Source organism: Amblyomma maculatum, chromosome 1 (assembly GCF_055883805.1).
Source record: "Amblyomma maculatum isolate TAMU_Amacu chromosome 1, ASM5588380v1, whole genome shotgun sequence".
NCBI classification, from domain to species: Eukaryota; Metazoa; Arthropoda; class Arachnida; order Ixodida; family Ixodidae; genus Amblyomma; species Amblyomma maculatum.
The window spans coordinates 5121592-5139518 of record NC_139344.1 but is presented as its reverse complement, the minus strand read 5'-3'; the positions used below and the strand labels follow the sequence as shown (position 1 = coordinate 5139518).

Here is a 17927-nt window from a genome sequence, read left to right as displayed (position 1 = left end):
TCTTTGATTGTCTTATACAGAGCTCTTGTGTTCCTTAATTGGCTGTTGTCCTCAACTGCTTGACACTGTATGTTCAAGAAGGCATTCTTATCTCTCCTTGCTATTTTCTGAAAATCCGCATTGAGAACCTTGTATCTTTCTCTTTCCCCCTTACCTTTTGCCATCCTCCTTTCCTCAGCTATTTGCAAAGCCTCTTCAGATAACCAGTTTGCTTTTTTGCATTTCTTTTGCTTTGGAACTACCTTAGTAGCAACTTCTTGTATTATATCACGAACATCAGTCCACATCTCTTCGGGCTCTTTGTCTTCTAGATCTAATTCTTGAAATCGATTGCTCACTTCCACAGCATATTCTAATGGAATCTGATCCAGATCATACCTGAAAGGCCTTCTAGTTTTCTGCGTTTTCCTCAATCGAAGCTTAATTACCTAGTTGTAAAATATGTCTAGCTTCAATGATTTCCCAGCTGATTTGCAATGGATGACAGCCAGAATGTGCACAGCAGAAAGAAACTGAAAGCAACCAGTGCATTCTTACAATGCACAGCCAAGTTGACCTCTACCTATATCTACTCAAATGGAACCGTTCGGAAGTTTTAGTGATTCATGTTTTGCTGTCTGCTTATTGGTGATTGAGCGGTTTGCAGTGTTGCTTGGCATTATATATTTCTTATTTGCATCAATAAACATTAGTTGCGAGTTAGCATCTGCTTGCTTCTTTTCACGTCCTTGTTTTTTCGTGCTGCTACTTTCAAGATGACACCTTACCAACTCACCCAAATTACATCCTTATGATTGTATTTTAGTCAGCGAAATTTTACTTCATGTGACACTAATCAACACACATGACCACGTTTCATGGAACTTAAAGCCAATCAATGACAGCCTCATCATAAAGTCTGAAAGTTGGCTCAGATATGCAGCTCTCCATGCCAACACAGCTTGCACAGACATGATTTTCTGTGGTAAACAAAACACTGGGCTGCTGCAAGGGTGGTACAGAGCAAGCAGAGGGTGCTCTGACACTGAGAAGAAATGTGGCATTGAATATTGCTGTACATGGGGACAATGTTTTGGGGCTGTGCAGCCGAGTCTAGGTACGAAAGAAAAGGAGAAAAGTTTCTGTCCCCTTGCCGTGAAGAGTGGTTTGCTCACTATTTGGGCTAGGAGTGTACTGGGCTGAAGTAACCCACTCTACATGGCAAGGGGAAAGAGGTATGTTGCCTCTTCCTTTCTGCCTAACTTCAGCTGCATAGCCACAGTTATCCCCGAGTATAGTGATGTGCTACCGTGATCAAGACTTGTAGAACTGAAAACTGAAAGTAACAAAGGGGTATGGCATGATTAAAATATCTATGGTGTCCAGGTGAATAGCACGCTGCACTCCAGGGTTGCTGACGGCGCATTTACTTATTTTTTATTTATCGCATACTGCGGACCAAACATGGTCCAAGCAGGAGAGGCACGGTATAAAAGAAAGTACAAAAAAACTGACCCTTGACAGCATTGGTATTGACAGAACACGCACAAAAAAGAAAAAAAAAAAACGAACAATGAATACTTATACAAAACTAAATGGGGTGAAATCATGCATCAAAATTTTATATTTAAAAAAAAAACAGTAGTTAGTGACCCATAAATATGATACTTCTGCTATTATGAGAACTCCACAGCTATGTAAATTGCATGAAGAAAGTGAACCTATGGATAGCTTGCACTGACAACTCACTAGGCACCCACTGGTGAACCAAAAGTACAACAAAAATCTGTCTAATTTGCATTCACCATCTTCATCATGAAGGTATTGCAGACACTAAGCACAGTTCACCATCATAGCACTTATGATATCATATCCAAGCCATCTATAAAAGTTACCCAGATTGTCACATGAACATTTCAGCAGAGATATGACTTTCCAAGGGTCATATTATGACACTGACCAAATTCTCATGAAAAAAAAAAAAATAATAAGACCAAATCAGCACCTTTCTCGGTGCATGGGCGTGAGATATGCTTTTACACTTCTTTTCGTCGACTGCTACTGTTTCAGGGAAAGGGGTCATCAAACTAAGTAACCTGAGTAGAGTTGCAAACAACGAAATTTAGGAGTGTGGTGAGGGGCAGACTTTGTGGCATTGCGAAGGTACTCTACTAATGCTAACAGTAGGCAGCCTTGATTTGATCATGGGGTTCAACATACCAAAGAAACTTTGACTTCGAGGGTCAGCCATTGTAGACAGCTCTGGATAATTTCGACCATCTACGCTTCTTTAATGTGCACTGACACTATAAAGCACATGGGCACCTAGCATTTTTCCACCATCGAAATGTAATCATCCCAGCTAAGACCGAGCCCGCGTCACCCAGCTCACTAGACAAATGTCTAAACGCTGAAGCTGCCACAGTAGGGTGTAGGCAGCCTTGAGGCAGGGTTACATTTGCAGGCATGTTTTGTACAAGCCAAGCTTATATAAGCTAGGTATGGCCAAGCTGTGGCTCATGAGTAGCATGAGGCTCCTTGCAAAGTCCAGGTGCAGTTCACGACTGCTTGGCACCTGTCCAACTCTCACCATTCACAGTATTTCTGCATCTACAGCCAGCTTCTTTTTATTTTTTAGGAAAAAACAAAACAAAAATACAGCCAGCTCCTCTGTTCTTTCTCCTTTAAGTTCCAAACGACCTATTGTTTAGAATTCTTTTGAACAACGAAACAATATGCCACCCTTATGGACATACATCTAACAGAGCTGCTCACGACTGTAACCATGCTCATTCGAGAATTTCAATATGCTTGCTTTACAAATGGGGCAGTAGAGGCATATTAACAATCGTGGCATGAGTTCTTCACTGTGACCACCAGCTTTGTTAAATGAAAAAAAAAAAGTCATTCTTATCATTTACTTTGCTCTTTGTAAAATGTTGCCTTTTTAGTCAAGAGTTCTCATTAAAGGTATGGCAGCAGTTGTGTAGGACCATAGCTAAAGAGCTGTCTGACATATGCCCGCATTGTGTTAGCTTGCTCGTACATTGAACTGAGCCTTAGCAAGCTTCGCGGTGATGCAAAGAGATGTTTGCCCATGCTAACATCTCGGCATTTCCATAATGGCGCAGATCAGTGTCTTCACTCTACTTGTGCTATGAGCATTCCTGTCATTAGCACATATTGAAAGTAAAAAGGATGACAGCAGGCAATGCGACATATGCCAGCAGAGACACGTTCACCTGCTTTTCCTCTGCACATACAGTGAATTACAATCCCACAAGTGAAGTGGTCTGCCTGCTCCGCAAAAGAGCACCTGCATCCAGTACAGATTGTGTCCCGATTGCGTTTGGAACTCATGCCAGCGCAAGTAGGTGGTGCCCATGAACTGACAGAAGAATTGCCTGTTATTCTGTGTGCTAGCCTATGCTTCGTCTACACGTGCCAGCTGTTTTTAAACCTGTAATAGGTCTGCATTTCTCCCGCTGCTTCTTGGGATGGCAATAACATCAACAGTTTATGCCATTCTTTCGTATAGCCGAGTGCGGGCAAGCAGGGTAAAATTTCTTTGGCACTATTCTCAAATAAAAGGAAGTCGCAGTTCACCATTTTCACTGTTTCAGAGTTCAGGAATGGCTTTAAGATCATGAATAGCACATAAAGATGATTTCCGCACAAAATCTTCTAGTCACACTCCGAGCTGAGGTCTTTAAAAAAGATTATTGCACAATACTGCTACTCTTAGACTTGCTGTCCTCAAGAGTAAGCACTAGTTCATGACAGCAATTTGCATTCATAGCAGTGGCAAGTAATGATCATCTATTATGGAGCACAGAGGGCACAGTCAGCACAGCAGAGCATGCTACTGGAAATAGAAGGTGCAGCTGAACAAATACTCAAGCAAACTTCTAGCCGGTTCTGTTGATTTCGGAAGAACAATCCACTGCTCCAGGGACCGATCTTGGCTCAGCAATCGCTCCCCATCTGCATTGGGAAGATGGGACTTGTGTTCCGGATCTGCATTTGGAATACAGTTACTCCAAAAAGAGCAGAAAATAATGTTCTGTAAGTCACTAAACCCTATGATTGGAATTGACCATTAGTAAAGTCTTGTCATCTATCACCTCGATCTGCTCATAATTTAAGTAGCATTATAAAAGTCTGCGATTCTGCAGGAACCTCTGATCTCACACCAAGAATTCAGTGCCCATAACAGGCACAACGCGCATCTAGAGATGCCAGGTAATGTAACTCGAAAGAAATGTTATGCTAACTGTTCTTTACCTACTAAGAGAGCAAACAGTATTTCTGTCATCGAACCTTCTTTTAAACAACTATTTCATGGCAATGGCAAAAGGCATTTCGAGTCAACTGGAGGTCTAACCTAGTACAGTGGCGATGAACGAGCCCCTGAGCCTGCCATGTGCCAAGGCATAAATGCACTTCACTGCAATGTACGAGTAAACAAGTGGAAGGCTGGAAGCTTGAACAATCTGTTTCCAGTAAACAGTGACGTTTGGGTGGTTAGGTTGGAATACCAAGCAAGCACTCTGCCCATAGCTTCATCTACTAGATTTCCTCTCAAAGGTATAACCAGCAAACAATGTCTGCAACTTAAGCCAGGAGTACAATCCCAGCATGTTCTGAAGACTTCGATCATCACATTGACTTTTTAATCATGCCAGTCACCTCAACATCAAATCAAAGCAATATATGTGGCAGCTTATGGAACCCTCGCAGATACAAAACACACCGAGAAATGCAAGCCAGTTAGTCTAAAGCCAGCCTATCATCAGCATATTGTTCATGGCCTTCACAGTGCCACCAAGTTTGCTCCCTGACCACCCTATGAACATGCAGTGTTTGCACCCCAACTCGGGTTACACAAAATGTGGCGGCTCTTTAAACAAAATAGGAGCAGTGCACCAAGAAAGGCAAAAGTTCGTCCCTAGCTCCCATTATGTCAACTGAAGAATGTGCAAAGTCGGACAAGAAATATGGATTTCTGAAAACATGTATTCTGTATAGAAATATGAGTGATACCTAGGAATCTAGGAAGATAGTGGTACCAGTGCAGTAAGCAGTCTGCCCCTTGTGCATCATGAAGGGCCAATGCTCTCGAACTTCCAAACCCTTCATCATGCCAAAACATGCTCACCCGATCAATTATGAATTGTGAAAGGCTACACACTCTAAAGTGGAAACAGTTCCATGCAAAAAAAGTAAAAAGAAGCCAAATGCAGAATGTGATGTGACTGTTCAAACAATGTCTGGAAGTGCATGTGGCAACCAAGCAATTCATAAATGTGGTAGCCATTCATAATCTAGATCCAGACACAACACTAACTCCATATCAACTCTACCGTTGCTTCTACAAAACATGCATAAATTTAAACGAAAATACCACAACTGAATGATACTTTAATCAAAGGCTTGTTTTGCTTGGAATTCTGCATGCACTCTTCATTTTGAAACTTGCATGAATTTCATATTCTCACATCTGTGATGAATCAGTGGTATACTGAGTACGGAAAAACTGCACATTCTGATTCACATTTCATATTAGAGAAGATGCCAATGGGGCATCTCAGCACTAAGTCAGATTTTTTTCGCTTCATTTGTAAATAATTAAACAAGAAAATCAATACTATTGGTACTGTTGAATGCATAATTACCTTTACACCTTACTGACATGTCTGGACTGAAAGTCTGAGTTTGGTGTCTTTTATATGCGCTTAGTAGTTTTTGGGGATTACTTCAGTCACGACCAAAGTATGAAAAAGAAAATATCAAGCCCAATACAGGCGAAAAAATTCAAAATAGCTAAAAACGTTTTTTTTTTTTTTTTTCCCCTTCTACTACCCAAGGCTCGACAATGGAGTTTAAGTACGGTTGCTGCTGAATCATACTGCCGTCGCATGTTCGCCGGCTCCATACCTCGTAATCCGCAATATTTATGGAACATATGAATAATTCTAGCCCTGTAGTAACGCAGGTAGGTTTTACCGCTTATTCAATCCGTGTAGTTGCAACTGCACAAGCGCCGGATCTTCAACTGCAGCGCAACATAAGGCCCGGGTCGAGGCACTTGGAACTGGCCCATTCTAAATTCTTGCCGAAGGCTGAATTGCAGTAGGCGCCAGCATCGTGCACCCCGCAATGGTCTTACGAGTGATGATTTGTACGGCATATTCTACTCTGAGCGTGCAGCCCCTGGCACTAACTGTCTCTTTTCCTAGACACAGCAAACGCATTCACCCTTCCCTCGTCAAAAGCAAACTACCGTATGTTATAATGACATGCGCGTCTTGATGTTTACGAACTAGCGCTGTGTTGGCATGCATCATCAGTTCTGCGCGAAGTTTTTAGGAGAATGTACAGGGAAGATGGAAATTAACTTACCTCCGAGATGTCATATGTATGCCGGGTGGTGGCCGCCCTCCAATAGTCCCGTCGTCAGCGCAGTGTTTGCAGTGAGAGCGCACAAAGGAAACGCACTACCTGTCGGGCACGCGAGCACACTTTTTGCACAGGTATTCACACAACCTTACCACGCTTCTGCACATCGCACGAGCTATTTTGTTGAGCTCTGTGCCTCGTATATCTCGAAATAATGAAGCCGCAAGCAGCAAGGTCCCCAACAGCACACAAGAGAAAAAGGCGCGACTAAAGTAGGGGCTTTAGGCGCGACGACACTCTAACGCCACCTACTCATAATGGCTACGGCTAGCACTTCGATCCGCTTCGGCTGCCTCGTCTGGTTTCGACTTGTTTCGGTTTCGGAAGTCGCTGACCTAACGACTTTGCTGCTCGCCGAACAGTGGCAAGCACGATGTCGGGCGTCTACGCGCTAACGCTGCATGTTTGTCGTGTATACGCGCCTGTAGTTTGTACATTCAAAAATTAGCAGTGCTAGCGAAAGACCACCGTGAGTTTCGCTTCTTTTCTCGCGATGCTGGACAAACTAACTGCGTGCTTTGCTTGTCATGGACGTTAGGTTGACGGCGGTCTGTGGTTCGGCGAATCGGAGCTTTGGCCCAAATTCATTGCCATGTTCCTTGCGAAAACTCCTGTTCATAAACAGTTACAGTGGCAATTGTTTGTTTGTTAATATTGAAAGAATATACGGCGTTTTACAGATCAAGTGATTTGTTTGGAAACAGAAGATGCTGAATTGTGCTCGCTCATAAAAAACAGTGGGCGAGCCCAATTCGGCTCGCCCGCTGTTCCTTTATAGGCGCCACATCTATGGCTGTCAGCTCCAACTGGTCACCTGAGAGCGATCATTTCTTGTGTGATATGTGCCTCACTACTTCAGTGTTTAACCCTTAAATGGTGACGAAATTTTTTAATGCCTGTAGCTTATAGCAAAAGCAAGGACAGTGGGGTGAAAGCCTGAACTCTCAATCAGGAAAGATATGCGATATGCAAAAATAGCTTACCGGTCAAGCTTCAAGTGAAGGCAGTGTGGGGTGTTTGCACGCTCTTTACTTCAATTAAGAAACTGACCATACAAATATTTCAACTTATCTCTGTGGCCTACAGCATACAGTAAAGAAGCTAAAGCAATCAAGCTGCTCTTTCCATGCAGCATACTGATTATGCACTGCTGGTGGAAACTGCACAACATATATTCATGGAGTTGCACGTGCAGCTTTCCTCAATGCATCTCGCGTGACGCAGCCTACAGTTACACTGAAAAATATGCCATCTAAAATACATTTCCTTGCAATATGATGATTCAGCATATATGTGTATAGTGTGCATAGCTTCAAGATGCAACACATACTGTTGGTATCACCTCTCATAAAGTACTAGGATTTGTGTATCTCTTCATTAGTCTAAGATCACCGATTCAATCCTTTCTTTTTTTTCTTTTTATTTGACATTGAGACGGACAACATTTGCAAGTGTCATTACGCAGCAGAAAGCTTCAATTCAGAGTAGTGCAGTTTAGCAAATTTTTGCTATAGTCTCAGGAAACTTAAAAATGGTGTATATAGGTGTAGATGTGCAAGTCAAAACTCAAAAGGCTGTAGGAGCTGTTTTGCTCAGCCTATCCTTGTGCTGAAAAAGAGAGTCAGGCTGGTTGGTTATAATGAGTCGATTGAGTGAACAGTGCTCTAAGATAGTAAGGGAGATAAAGAAGCAGAATTGTTGTCATCTTCTCTCCCATCCCATCTGTTAGTGCTGTTCAGTCGTTTAAGAATTGTCTTTCTGTGGTCTTTACAAGTGAATATGAGCTCGTGAAGTTTAGTACTGGAGTTGGCTTTCACATTTCTGCTATCACATTTGCTTTTCCTTCTACAGATGAAACTCGAAGCCAGTTCTTCATACAAACTTGTGATGCCTAAAGGTGGTAATAGTGTGCAGTTATAGTGAGTTGCCTCCATTCATATGCAAAACACAATGTAAGGGAGATTTTGATCGCCAGTTTGACCGTCATCTACTTGGCAGGCAACACATCAATGTTGTGCACACAGCCTTTGTCGTGCATCTACCCAAGCATCCTTGGCCGACCATTTACGTGTGGCCGACGTTCGGAAAATGGTCGGCAGCCTACTTAGTCGGCTAGTAAACCACGGCAAGCGGTCGGCCCGGAGGTAGCCGCCAGCCACTTCGGCAAGTAGTTCGCAGCGGCCTTTGGCCCGACTTTTTGGGCGGACTAAATGCCGGGCACGGCGCCAGGTTAATGGCAAGAGTGCGGCAATGCGTTGGCCCGACTGTTGAGGCGATACATTGAAAAAAAGTTATGAAGAGCACGACTGCTACTTTTTTTTAAATTTGCCTGTTACTTGGCTTTGGTTTTTCGCAATGTTATGTAATTTGCGCTTAGTATGGAACAAAATGATACATGCTATTCAGTGTAAATGTTTTGTTACATTAATTAATGCTATTGTTTGTTTAACTTGTCGCTCACATTTTTAGTGAACCTTATAGCTGTTAGTAAAATTATTTACCGAGTTCTGATAGACAGCAAGCCACAAGGTGACCGCGATTTCATGTGTAGATCATGTCATTATACTGTTTGCTTATTACGAAGCGCAGCTGTAGGTGCTGTTAACATCAGTTATATTTTGGCGCACAAGCTCCCGTACACCCCATTTAGCCCGTATCACTCACTGAAATGCGTCCGCTATATGGCAGGGCACTTGAGTAGACGCAACTTCTCATTGTAAGGGAGGAGAAGGCTATTGTGTAAAATAAAAGAAGCGGACAGAAGAGAAAAAGCACACGGGGGCAGAAATTATGCGTAGGGCACTGGCAAGCCTTGGCCGCGGCGAACGCTCCGGCAGGCAAGTAAAGAGACAAATTCTAAAAACACTACTTCGCAGCAGGAGAAGAGAAATGCGTACACGGAGGGAGACCCGGACGAAACAAAACCGACCTCACGCTCGGACGTTTCGAAGGAAGGGCGGAAAAGGGGGGGGGGGGGGGGGGGGAATGGTGGGAAGGGTGGGGCAACTGTGTCACCCCCGCAGCTCGAAAGTTGGTGGCGAGCGTTCCTGACTGGGCGAGAGGAGATGTATACACGCCGACTTTGAAGAGAGCATGCAGTTTTGTGGTATTTGTATACTATTTTTGAAGGAGCTCTTTTCGAACAAAGTTGTCTTACGATCAAATACATGAAGAAAAAAAAACGAAGGAAAATGATTATTGTCCAGGTTATTAATCGCATACTTTTTTTCTCAAAACAGTCTGGTAAAGCTAAGAGCCGCGAGAAAACGGGCCAGCGTCCTTGTCATTTGGTTTTGTTTCTTTGCGTGTGGCCCATTCATCCTCTTTTACGACCTGCCGGGGTGGGACGGGCGGCTCTTTTCTTTTTTTTTTTTTTTTTTCGGAAGTCGGAGGGGCGCATTTTCGCAGCGAGCGGTCCGATTCTACACCGGAAACTACCCCCCTCTCCTCCCCCGCTTCTTGTCAACAGTTCTTGGAAGACTCGGCAGCTTGTGCTCGTGGGTGCGTGCGTGCTTTCAAGTTCATTGCAGAAGTGTAGAGCGCGACCAAGAGATGATCTCGAGCGCGCGAGGACGCTGTACATGCGAACGAAATGTTGGAAATGTAAGCGCGTTTTCCAAAGTTGCGCGTTATTAGTTAAAATTACAAGACAGTCAACTTTGTTACCTTCAATAACTAGGCGCTGGACAACCAGACCTCTTTTTCATTCGCATTTATATACTGTCAGGACAAGTGACTGTAGTAGTTTTCAACCGCTGTATCCTTTCAGTAACTCCGCCAAGCCATCCTGAAGTAACGCGCTCCTCCGGCGCGTTTGGACACAAAAAATCGAAGATGCTCCGCTTTTTCTGTTTTTTTTTTTTGTTCCTTTTTTTCTTTTTGCTCAAAGAATGGGAGTGTGGTTTCATAGGAACGAAACAGTTGATTTTTATTTATTTTATTAGTATTTCGCTTTTGTTTTACAGATTGTTTTGAATTATGGCTTCTATATTTTCTTGCTTGTTACTGTCCACTCCTGGTCCGCGAGAGACATATTTTCTCAACGCATCCTGCATATCAATATGAGTTTGAGACCCCTATGTTAGACAGAGTGATTGAAAATTAAGAATATTTATTGAGAGCTACGCGAGGTACGCGCAATAAAAGAAGCTAATTGAAAAGAATTCTTTCCTGAAGCAGCTGCCGCAATTTCGGGTTTTTGTTGTGGCTTGCAGACTAATAATATGGAGAACTTTTAGTTTTAAGGCGTGAACATGTATCGGAAGTGATTAAAGCAAATTATCCGTCGTACGTACTAAGCCGAGAGATCGCTTGTAGAATAGCCCTGCATATGGAAGGAATGCTGCATAGTTCCAGAAACTTAAGACTTCTGCTTGAAAAGTACCGGGATAAGAGAGTAGAAACGATCATGACGTCATAGGCGTGAACTTCAACCATTTACATAGCAGGGAACCAAAGAAATCTTATTGATAAACATGGAAATAGCAAAGCACACTGGGACAATAAATAATGTTTCAGTAAAACAGCAAACAGTACCGAACATATAAGGTAGCGGCAAGAAATATATAATGCAGTGAGTTTCTGGTCACACGTTGTATATCAATAATGCGCAGCTGCGACAGGACTCCCTTGGGAGCTCTGACCCCCTAACAAATTTCCAGATAGTCGATTGCTCGATCCTTTGTGCTCACACATATACGCGTGAGCCGCAGGCTTGCGTCTTTCAAGACAAGCACCCAGTTCAAATCACTTCGATGTACAAGTGACCTTCCTGAGGTGGATGTGCCGCGTCAACAACCTCCGGATAAAGCTTTGCTCTCCAAGAACTAACAGCTGGCTATATCTAGGTGAGACGCACTAGCATGGGGAACAGTAGACAACGGGGTCACCGAAAGAATACGATCGACCGCGTTGCTATTCTGCCAAATGATCAATCCCACGGACTTCACTACACATTGTTCGAACGCTTCGCGCGGCCTTCCACTGTGTGACGAAAAAGCTCACGGCACTAGGCAGCGGAATGTCCAAGCTGCGACGCAGTCCTTAAGGACACGTGTGTGAGACTCGACCTGACCAAAGTTGATACTGTGCGGATCAATATGCCAGCTGTAAAGCCTGTCTTAATTTGGTGGGGATCGAATACGCCACACTCAGCGCGCCACCGGAAGTCTCTTAGAGCATGCGGGAGATTGGGTGCAACAGGCGTCTCCCACTTCGCATACGTTTGGCACATATGTATAGGGGCGCAGAATAGCAGAGCGCTTCGCAGAGATTAGATACTGCTATGGCTACCCATGCTCCGTCTACAAACATCTCCTCTAACTATGCGAACACGTGCGCCTGCTTCCCCTGACCATGCACTACAAGCATCTGCCTTCTACTTCCAAGCCAGTATAAAAGTTAAGGCCGCCCAACTTAACCTATGTGATCCACTAACTCGGATACCCAATAGCGCACAACAAAGGGCATAATGAAGACAAGGCGGAACCCAGATAGGCGCCACCATCTAGCTATAGTGAAAATATAATCAAAGTAGATTGACTTTGCAAGAGGATCATACACAAGAAAGCACGTGCTAAGCCATGCAGGGTCGTATCATTGGGAGGCTGGATCAATAAACAATCAAGGAACACAGATGTGGGAAAGTTGGCACCTGTGTGCACTAGGCTTTATCAGAAGTTTCGCGCATACGTTAATTAGCTATAACTTTAGGATGAACAAGATGTCCGAGATTATTGAGTTAATAGTCTATCCCGACATCGGCACGAAGCCGTGTGTGACGCATGCACGTGCGCACGCACGCACTTACGCACGTCTGCAGTCGCACAGAGTAAATTATTCCACGACCTTACACAGTAGTACGATGGAATAGTTAATAATATTTGAAAGAAGGAAATAAAAAATAGGGGGACGCTCAAGCTTCCCCTTAACATTCGACGGGATACAACGCCTTCTCATTCTTCTCTCTATCTCTCTATTTCGATGGACAACCGCAGTTAATTGTAAATTGGTTATAGGAAAGTAAAGGCGCAGCATCTATCACAGATCCCGGTGGGAACCTGGACCGCATCTCCATATTTACTACCACATTCCGAATATTTCAGACAAAACCCGACGATACTCAAGCGAAAACCGGGTTAGCGAGGTGGCTTTTGGACCAAATGAGCTGTAACGCTTCGCATATATACATATATGCTGCACTCTCGATAGACGAAACTCGAGTATATTGCCGACATGAGGATAAGTGGAACAGCTTGGGACAAATATTTGCCCGCCTCAGTTAAAACACGGGGATTAGGAAAGCTTTATTCCTTATATATCAATATGCCGAGGCCGACTGTCTTTATCCAGAACACAAATATGGTCCTGATAGTTTTCAAATAAAAATGAAAGACACGCAAAGAGCCGATCGCCCGGACGATTCGCCTGTCGAACGTATACTTCCTGCGAACACAAGCATTGTGCAAGAAGTAACCTTTGGTTCTTTTGAGAAAATTCAAAGGGATTGCGTTTTGAGAATCCCGCGCAACATGACGAGGATCGATCGGCTCCTGCACCAGTGGCGGTCTACTTTGTTAAATTCTTCAACGTCAGCCTCACACGCAGAAATATGGTATGAAATGCCAGAATATATATAAAGTTCCTCGAATCCCCTTTTCCCCAGCCGCGTATTCACTGCTGCTATATTATATCACTAAATAACATTGTGCATATCAAAGTAAAGTCTCCTTCAATACAGCAGGTTTCCCCTCTACATTCCATAAGGCAGTCGGCTTAGCAGGAGAAAAGTGGAAAATTCGTATCATTGAAACGGCTATTTTTATGCAACATTGAGTTATACCGCGTGCATGATATATATTGACACTATATCATTTGAGCCTGCTGATAGAATTATACATTGCGCAACAGAAGGTGAAATTAACTGTTATTTATACATATTTTGAAATAAAGCTTTAAGCGCGCGCTAATTGAGCCGCGGCGGGTATGGTACACTCTGTAGTTGATCGCGAGTTGTCATGAACTTATGCTTGAATTTGTGTACTGGTAGGCGCTGATTGTCTGTTTGAAGCATACTTAGTATTAAGTGCCTAAGATTTGCGCGGTAACTGCTGTGAACCTACGAATGTAATTGTCCATTTTTTTTTTTATGGTTAAATGGTAACCTCTGAATTTAAACAACCTCATCATAAAGCTAACCTATAACGTAACCCTAAGCAAACCCACGGTAAACCGAAGAGATCACGTGCCTTTAAGGTTTATATGTTAACCGTCAATTACTTTTGCCAGTGCCCTCGAAACCTATCAATCCTAAACGCCCTTAAATTCGTTTCGCAGCCTCCGTGAGTTTACATTTCGTACGGGGTCAAGAAAAGAGGCGGTGAGCTTTTATGAGCTTTCATCCGGATCCGGTGCACTTTGCCCTGCGACCTTCTACTGATTTTCATGCATCCCTAAAACAAATGGACAAAATATATTTTTGTCAGAAACTTGCAGCAGTTACTATGTGGTTCAATCGGTATTTACCAGCTTGAGCTCGAGGTCACTGGCTTTAGTCGAGCTGCAGAAGCCGCATTATGATGGAAATCAGACGCGAAAACGGAAATGTGGTTTGCGATTAATATGACAGCCCGAGGGACTCTAAATAACCCACGTACTGCTTTGGGAAGTATAAATCTGCATGGACTATGTAATCTCTGCAAAAGCACTCATAATATACAGTGTTCTGCAACTTAACCGTCTTGGAAAAGTTTCCAAGACGGTTCCGATAAAGTTGCTGAACACTATATACAAGGCCAGGTCTTGCTATTTTGGCTAAATGAAGCTGCAGGTGTTCTACTGCCCCACACTTGGTTTATGTGGAAGATATTCGGTTAACAGAACATTACATACATTCACTCCAAGCCATATTTTTTTCATGCAAAGAACTACAGCCGCTGGTATCAAGACGGGGGCTCTACAGAAGCCGTAGAAAAATGAAAAGAAAAGAAAAGAAACTACCTCGACGCTTCTTGAACGACGAGGGAGGGGGGGGGGGGGGGGGGGGCGTGAAAAAGAAAGAAAACTGCTTCTCGCTGCGCGGGACCCGCTGTCCCCCATCGGTCCATCTCTTCTCCCTGCGGCAAAGCGGAAAGAACCACGGGGAGGCGAAAGGCATCGAGGCACCCTACCGCGGGGGGCGACAGGAATGCCGAAGCAGAGAGAGATAGCGGCGAAAAAAGAAAAAAAAAAAGAATTGCATGCACCGCACACAGGGAGATTCTCGCTGCTTTTTGCAGCTTCTTCCCCCCCCCCCCCCTCCTCCCTTCTTGAGGTCACGTGGCCAAAAGGCGGGAAAACACATCCCGCGCGAGCTAAGATGCGCGGCGCCACTCAGTCGACGGCCAGCCTCCGTGAGTCCGTGTGGGCGCGCGCGATGCCTACTGCCTAATTTTATCGTCCGCTTTTATTTCGCGCAAATTCAATCTGGCTCAACCTCCTGCAGCAGTCAGCGTTTGAAAAGAACAGCCCATATATGCAGCTGATGATTGCAGCCGCTCTGTACAGATTCTTCGTGCCGAAGTTCACCAAAACATGCGTAAGTACATGATCTTTCGGTCTTGATCAGAGGAGCTATTTGCTAGATTCGATATTATACTGAACATAATAATGTATTGTTTTGGAGCATATGTTCGTCTTCTTATATACTCCTTGCATCTTTCTTCATATATATATGTATAATTGGTGTGGGCGCTGATCGCACAGGAAGACTTGCTGAGCCGTTTGGAAACAAGGCTGCGGCTGGCTGCGGTGGCAGAATTGGCTCATTTTGCTCCAGTCTGGGTCCTTGGGTATCTCCTGCCCCAAAATGCTCGCCTTTTAATATGGAGGGACACTCACTATACCGATCAGGTAAGTCCAATTAGCACATATTTTGTTCGATACGACAATATACTGCAACTGTTTTTGGAGCGCGTATATATATGCGCATCTTGTTACTACGTACATTTTTTTTTTTTTTTTTTTATAATCGATGTGTGCGCATTTCGCTCTGATTGCGCAGGAAGACGTGCTGAGCCGACTTGGAAACGATGCTGCGGCGGTGGAATTAGCTATTTTCGCTGCAGTCCGAGGTCCGATCTCCTCTGCCCCAAAACGCCCGTCTTTCACTTCTTCACATCGAAGTGCATGCACTGACATGTATACCGACCAGGTAAGTCTAATTATCGCTGATTTTCTTCTATACGATAATGTACTGCAACTAATTATGTATTGTTTTGAGACTTATGCGCATCTTGTTACTGTAAATGCATATTTTGCAATTGGTGTGCGCGCCTTGCGCTGATCGTGTAGGGAGGCGATATCAGCTGATCTGGAAACTGGCTTCGACAGTGGAAGCTCGTTTCGCCGAAGCCCGAAGTCCTTGGTCTCCTCTACACTAAAACGCTGGTCTTTCGCTTCTTCATGGCGGTGCACTTGCCGGACAGGTATTAGCGCTGATTTTGTTCGGAAAATTCGATTATCCGACTCACATCGATGGGACGCATGCAACCCAGTTAAATGTCAAATGCTATCACTGATATAAATATTGCAGCACCCCTCGCCATAGGGGTGATCAGAAGCTGTACTAGCATCATCGCTACTGCCAAGCAAGCTCGTGCGAGGACTGAGTACAAGATTTATGCCGTGTTTATTATTATTATTATTATTATTATTATTTTTTTTTTTTTGCTGCTGTAATGATGTATATACGTGAAAATTGATGATTGAGTGATGCGGTATGCTGGCAAGGTAAGTGAGCCAGTGCGTTCATTTGTGGATTTTGGAATTATATATGCGATGCACACAGATCTGAGCCGTTTCACATTGATTTTGCTCTGTGCGCTTGCTTTCTGGGCAAGCAGTTGTATTTTCATCGTGCGGATTATTTCCTGGTGCTTACATGCTCATGAGGTGTTCAGCTAACTTGTTTCAAGCTTTAAGAATTTAGAACGGGTTCTATAAGCTTCTAAGAGTTGGGCTGTCTAAATAGCCGTCTTGGCTGATGAGACAATTTTTAAAATAATGCTCGGTTGTTAAATAACGAAAATAAATCAGATGACTTATCGTTAAATATCCGGTCGCTTTTGCTGTAAAAGTTCCATCTAGTTTGAGAAAATTAAGCTGTATTCTACGGAATAAACTTATTGTAGGTTTCATGTAAATATCGCGGAAACTGTTTGTTCTGCCGCGTTGGAATCCCTCATACGTGCTCTATGACAAGCGCGGACACTTGGTTTTGCTAGAATTATTAAATTGCAGCATTAGCATGCAAGAACGCGCTTCGGGAGGATAAGGTTTGAGTGCGCTACGGTTGCAAATTGCAACATCATGACTCCAGCAAAACAAAGTGATCGCGCCTTTCTCGCGGATTCACGGATCCTGATTACCTATTGCGGCTTTGCGCTAATGCGTTTTCAGTAGGGTCGCATGAAGTCAAGCCCATAAAATATATTGATGTGATAGTGCAGTTGGTGGCAGTGAGCAGACATTATTCTTTCTACCTTTTCACCCTATATTTGCCTGCAATGTAAAAGTCTAGGCGAAAAGGAAATATTTAATTAAAATACTTTTCTTTATACAGCTGACCAAGATGGAACCTGCCGCAGATCCGACCAGTCGCAGACATCAAGTGATCGACAGGCTGCCAAAAGAAGGAGACCAAGCCTCAAGCCCATCTTCCATATGTGGCTCACGCGCAGTCATATATATATCCACGCTTATTAAAAAGCAAATCGCGAGCTTTTTCTGAACGCTGTTGACAAATAAATTTTTCACCAAATACTGCAGCTTTTCTTTCTTCATGGCATCAGAAAAGCTACTGCTTTTCTTGATGCACTTGTATGTGCTACCCCGTTATATATGCATGGGCCACGATATATTAAATGCATGGCATGATACCTGCACGAGGGGCGATGCCGGCCACTAATCGGCGTCGGGAAGCAACCGGCCGACGTACGGTCTTTCGTCAGCAAAATGCTAGGGCAGACGAGCGGCCGACCATTCAGTAACGCTGGCAGACGGCAGGCCCACGTGCGGCAGGTGGTCGATCACGTCGGGCCAAAAGGTCGGGCCGTCGTCGATTGCCGAAAATCGGCCGACGTTAGGTCAGTGTCAATCCCCGACGCCGGCCCTCATTCGGGTGCCGAAGGTCGGCCGGCCACTTTTTGGACGGCGAGAAAGGTCGGCCCTACCTTTTGCCACACACTTTTTTTTGCTTGGGTATGGCTTCGTCCAACTTTCAGAAACGAATGGTTGAAAGAGAAGCAAATGATGCTATTAGATCTAGTTGAAGTATCTCGCTTTTGACATTGTTTTACAGTGAGCTCGATATGTCGAGTAGTTGCTCAGCGTGCATGTTGTCATATAAAGATTTCTGCATAATGAAAGGAAGCAAGCACTTTTCTACTAATGTTGAAAATGTGCTGTAAGCCAAGACCAAAATTGTGAAATATGAAAAAGTGTACCTGTAG

General features: G+C 43.9%; 2 long non-coding RNA genes across 2 annotated transcripts; one reads left to right on the top strand and one right to left on the bottom strand.

Moving 5' to 3' along the window:
* Positions 1–1583: 1583 nt before the first annotated feature.
* Positions 1584–7249, bottom strand: LOC146201523 (uncharacterized). The gene is made up of 2 exons (XR_014703552.1): positions 6382–7249; positions 1584–3963 (listed from the first exon to the last, which is right to left on the bottom strand). It is a non-coding gene; the product is annotated as an uncharacterized LOC146201523 (long non-coding RNA).
* An 8282-nt stretch (positions 7250–15531) lies between these two features.
* Positions 15532–17132, top strand: LOC146201522 (uncharacterized). The gene is made up of 3 exons (XR_014701651.1): positions 15532–15628; positions 15769–15902; positions 17039–17132. It is a non-coding gene; the product is annotated as an uncharacterized LOC146201522 (long non-coding RNA).
* Positions 17133–17927: the final 795 nt, after the last annotated feature.